Here is a 6,147-nt window from a genome sequence, read left to right as displayed (position 1 = left end):
TGAGAAAATCATTTGGGTTGGTTAGATATTAGACTTTATGATGCCTTGTCGTGTCTCTGAAGAGAAAATTAGATGAAAGCATTGAAGCTCATATATCCTACTTAGAAAAGGTCAATGAAGAAGTATTCATAATGAAATAAAACCAAAACATATGTGTACCTGGAGGTTGAACATAGTGTTCACTTACCCATAGTCATATGCACATGTCCAAATCTCCTAGGTGAAAAGGGCCTAGTAACACTAATTAAAAGCGTGAAAAGCAAGTAGTACTGCATTGATAACTCTGGGTGTTGCCTTTGCAATTTAAACCCCTTGGTTAAAATCTATAATGTCAAACCCCGTTGTTGAACTCTACATAAAAACTGCTCAAATTAGCAGCCACAAACGATAACCAACATAGTCTATCGTGTCTAATACTGATTGGAATAATTTGGAAAGTTGAATTTTTTCACTATCCCTTGGTAGATTATAGAATTCTTTCCTTGAAAGTACAACTATGATGGGATCAAAATGTAACTCTCAACAACGATGGAGTGACTGTGTATTAGCTAGGTCATACCTCTGAAAATACCACTCCTAGAGACATAATCAGTGCTAGAACTAAGCAACAACTCTTTTCAAGTAGAAATCTTATTCGCAACTAGATCTCAAAATAATCATATCTCTCTACGAACATGAGAGAATGATTGTTATCTTCCAAAACAAAGTAGGCATACTAGATTTTCTTGGGTTTGCAAAACAAGAGAGTACCTACTTTAAGACTCTCTTAATCTAATTGTCCTATATATGGGTGATGATACAAAGCGAATGTGGGGATGCTCGCGGGGTGTGTGGGTGGGATTGCATCCACTCCAAGGGGACCCTCGAGGGCTGGAGTGGATGTGGTCATACTTGCATCAAATCCTGGGGGACACTTTGGTTTGAGGCGAATGTGGGAGTGGTTGCTCCATGTACGGCCACACTACGATCGGGGCAAAGAAAGAGATAGGTGTAGCTCATGTCGTGGGAACCTGACTATTATGAGATGTACGCAAGGGTGGCTCTAGAGGAAAAATCTGCTCTCCCTCGCATTGTGGACAAATCTGCTCTCCCTTGCACTGGGAATGAATCTGCTCTCCCCAAAATGATGTGCCTAGCTCTACAGGGAGACACTGAGCTGGTGCAAGACATTCACTAAAAATGGTCAAGTCTATCTCACAGTTGATGCAATGTCTGTGCAGCGCTAGACATTATAAGGCCAATGTCCCCACTCTGGAAAAACAATCCAGCACAGCATCTCTCATGTTGGTAAAGGTACCTAGTAGCCACCTGCACACCCACACAAATTTCAAGCATTTTCTTGTGGAGTACCAAAGTCTAAACTGTGAGTAGGTTTTCAAGTACCTGGTAAATGGTGGACTTCTCTTAATGCCTCTACAAAACGGTCTACCACTGTGATCAAGCATCCCCGCACTGTGCAAACTCAGTGCATGGTAGCTTCTCCACAAGATGTCATCATCTAAAGAGAAACCCTGTACATTGGTTGCAATCTCTCCATATGCCCGATCATACCTTGAAAGTTGACTCCCAGCACCTCTAGGGGGTGCAAAAATGGCCAACAACAAAGTACCAACCTACAAAGAACATGAATAAGTATATAATTTGCAATGTAGAACCAATTGATGTGCCTCAACACAATTATATGGATGAACTTACCCCCTCTACATAGTCCTCGACGATCATGTAACTAGTCTCTGGGAGCCATATGTGTAGTATCCTCAGCAGACAATATCTAGATACATCTATCGTCGAAGTAACAATGGAAAGTTGATCCGTACGATATGTTGCCACAATCTCGCCATCTTCCAAGAGGAACTCGATTGCAAGACAAAATGTTGCTTACACAAGATCGCTATCCCATTGGTTCCATAAAGGAACTCCACTTGTCCCAGCCATGTATGGCCTAGTGTGTGTGGAAAAGTCCATATATATCAAATGTACACCACCCAAGCTACTCCCTAAATCCAATCGTCTTGTCTCTGATAGAGAGCCCAAGGATTTTCATATTGAATGGAGGGACCTACACACACCCTCATTTAAACATAATCACCACCTCCCACCTCTCTAGTTGCCACTAGTACACATGGGACCGAAGCCACTGGATCCAACCCTTCTCCATCGACACTATGCCATTCTCCTTTAAGGTTGAATCACCACCTTGAAGCATGTCAATTAAACAATACTTTTTGGAAAAACAAATAAGCAAACAATGTTTATGAGGTCATAATCTTTGTCACTCCACAAACGAGCAATGAAAAACACTTAACTTACTCTTCAGTGTTGATTCCTGTGCGTGTGACTTTGGTCACTCTAGATGGTGTCATTTTTGTGTTCTTATCGCCCCAGTCGATAAATGATATGCAATTTTAAAAGAACTTGTTTCCATTCTCCGGATTTGCACTTGTCACTATTCAAGGCCTCTTCGAGAGAAATGTTGCTCCGTTTGAGAAAGCAATAAAGCAATACTCTCGTCATATGCTTCTGGTGCCAAATTGTAATCCAAGCTCCCTTTTCGTGGTAGGCCTTCTATCTTGTTGTGGTAAAAAGCATCAAACTCTTCCTGTCAATTGAAAAACATGCACTCATAACATGCCCAAGATCCACACATTCCCTTTTTGCATATCTTTCAACACATACCTTCCAAATTAGTTGAGCAAGCAGAGCCATGGGCAACTTGAACCATTTTGATTTAGTTGGCCCCCAAAAGTGCAAAGCCCTTTTCGCCGCCAATCTCGCTCTTTCAAAAAAATTCAATGTAGTGTGAGGAATTGATATCCTCGTAGCCCTATCAAACACTTGAAAGTAAGACAAGATGATTGATGGGTTGAGTTGCAAACAAATTCATAAATTCCACTCAAATTTTACATGTTTATCATGGCTAAAACAAGTAGGAATTTTTCTTTTTCCTCTGATTTGAACTCTACAAGCACACACTTCACACGAGGGGGCTCTTCCATAGGGATGTTGTTTTCATTCATCCAATGCATCCATGCCTCCAACATATGATTCCCGTCCCAAACCACAAAATATCTCTTTATGACCAAGCTTGGGATGAGATGAAGCTCCGCATCTAAATCATATGACATCGCAAGATCTCTATCGGAATGGCTGTGTGATGAACAAACTGGTTGTAATCTTCCTCGGGAATTTGCTCACTCACAATGAACCTTGGCATGGTCAGTTGGTAAAATCTATCTGCAATGGAGCGCTACAAATCCATTACATGATCATCATGCATGCAGATGGCAGGGTTTGAAAGAAGGCAACAAAGAGGTAAGCATGGCAATTTGCTATGGTAAGAAGCTCTATGAGCATCTATCCAACCCAAAGAAATGTGCTTATCGACCACCTACAAAGAACTCATTGCCGGTGTCATCTACTTTGGATGCAAGTTCCCCTTGGGTATCCAACCTCGAGGAGGTGGCTTAATAACTATTTGACTATCATGTGAGTGCATCAGAAGGGGTTTATTAAAAAAAAAAATCTCACAATTTCACATACAGAAGGCTATCATAAAAGGAAATTGAGAAAAAATATTACAAATTACGTAGGAAAAGGATGTATTTTATTTGTCAAAAATTCACAGATAAGGAGTTTCATGAATAGTCCTTGAACGCACACAGATATAGTACACAATTTATATATAGTGACCACCCCAAGATCCAACCCTTCACTTGATCGTTCAATTCTAACTCCATCTGTCACAACGGACATGACACGAGATCTAGAGAAAAGCCTTTGAGTTGATTGCTTTCTTGGGTGGTTTATGTAGGCAATTCTTGTGTGCCACCAATAGGAATCTCATCTGTAACACCATTTTTGGATTGATTTTGAGTCCTCATAGTGAAGGATAAAGATCTCGTAGATAAACAAAGCTTTAGAGGAAGAGGAAAAGTAGAGAGCTTATGTGAACTTATTATATTAAGAGAGAGAGAGAGAGAGAGAGAGAGAGAGAGAGAGAGAGATTAAGGTTGACGTAAATTGAGAGATAGAACTTGAAGGAAAATGAAGATATGAGTAGACAGATTGAAACCTGGAACTAAAGAATGAGAAAGAGATGAAGAAGAAATGGACTATGTGCCCCCTATTTATAAGCTTTCCATATAATTTTAATTTGAGAATTAATTTTATAAAATAAATATTTTAATAATTTCATGTTGTGTCAATTTGTGTGTGTTATTTGTGTATGTGTGTTTTTGTTGTGTGTGTGTGTTGTGTGTGTGTGTGGTGTGTGTGTGTTGTTTGCGCGTGCGCGTGCATACAAGGGGGACATGGTGATGGTAGGTTGTCCATGCCACCTTTATGTGGTGGCGTGTGGCAGGACAAGTGGCACTTGGCCTGCCACACACCACCCCATAAGGTGGAAGGGACGCGCCACATTATGAGGGGGCATGCAGAAATTGTACGGGCCACCCACTTGGCGAGCATGTGTGGCCACGTGCAGTGGCCATGTAAGCTGCCACACGTACCGTCGATGGTCGACAGTACATGTGGCAACCCAAGTGGCCACTAAGTAGGCATGCCAAGGGTCCATGGTCACACGGGCAGCCTACGTGACCACTCTGTGTGGCCACGTTGGGCCGCCAATCACGGTTTTCACGTGTGTCCGTGGCAACTAAGGGCCACGAGGCCCTATAGCCACGCTCTCCCATGGGCCACAAGGCCACGTAGCCATGGCTAGAGGCCATGTGGCAAATACCACATGTACCATCGATGGTTGGCGATACATGTGGTCGCTGATGTGGCATTATTAACCCATGTCAGCAGCCATGTGTATCGTCGATGACTGAGATCTTGGTCTTGATCTTGAGAGGCACATGGCAGTAAGTGTGATTGCACGTGGCCACCACCACACGTGGCAACATGGCCACATGCCTCTCAAGCCATGTGCTAAGGCGTGAGCTCGGAGGGGGTCACTATGTATAAATTGTGTATATCATGTGCGTTCAAAGACTATTTGTAAAACCCCTTATCTGTGAATTTTTGAAAAGTAAAATACACCCTTTTCCTATTCAATCTCGAAATTGTTTTGTTAATTCCATTTTACGGCACCCTTTTGTGTGTAAAATTTAATAACCCCTTTTGTTGCACTCATGTGATAATCACATAATAATTAAGTGACCCCCCCAAGGGCGTGAGCACACACACATACACATGCTTATTCACACAAACACATATTTTGACTTAACACATATTTGATAATCATTTTTAAATTTATACGATATGATTTGTGATAAATTTTGAAGTATTTTTATATATTTTTTTTTAATATTTATTATTATTTTTTTTGAAAAGAAAATATAAAATGTATAACGTGTTACCATATACATGTGGTAGTGATGTGTGTGAACACACTTAGGATTGCCAGGGTATTTTTTCCCTCACTAGGAGGTTCCCCCCCGTGCAAGTACTGCTACTACTAGAGTTGATTTTCTACGACAGAACAGCTTTTTGGGATGAAAAGTGATGGAATGAAAGGCATAGGAATGGAAACACGTATCACACCACCCCCTTGAAGGCATGTCCGTTGGCCCTTGGTGGTGCCCTTGGTCGTGCGTGGTCCTACCCTTGGCATGACATTACTCCCCCTTGGAGAAGCGTTTTCGTCCTCAAAAACAAGAGTGATGATACACTAATGTTTTCTATAGTGGCTCCTTCATGGATCCAGCTGTTTGGTGACATAACACGGTTCAGCAGGAGGTTCAATGAAACCAAGAGTAACATCTTGATTTTTCACATTGTTGTCCATTTGCAACCATCTTGTGTTACCGATTCCTATCCAATCATAGTGTGTAGACTCCATTTAGAACACACATGAGTATGCAAAATGAGTTATTACACAAAGATGTACCCTAAAGAGTACCTCTTTTCACTTTCCGTGAAAGTAACTTGCTAACATAACTCATCAGCCAAGTTTAAGTCCTTGACTTGTTTTCCAATTTCAGCAGTAAACAACCCACCATAACTAGTGTTCAAGGTTGAGAACTTGATTTATACATGAAGAGGCTACACCTAGTCGCAAACATGCTTTAATTTATGGTAACAAACTCCAAGTAGAGCCATAAATGCTTATTAATTGGATTGATTGGTGCTAATATACACTTCTTC

This window comes from Adiantum capillus-veneris, chromosome 2 (assembly GCF_014529385.1).
Source record: "Adiantum capillus-veneris isolate H3 chromosome 2, ASM1452938v2, whole genome shotgun sequence".
Taxonomy (NCBI): Eukaryota; Viridiplantae; Streptophyta; class Polypodiopsida; order Polypodiales; family Pteridaceae; genus Adiantum; species Adiantum capillus-veneris.
The sequence above is the reverse complement of the archived record's forward strand: the minus strand, read 5'-3'. Positions refer to the sequence as shown.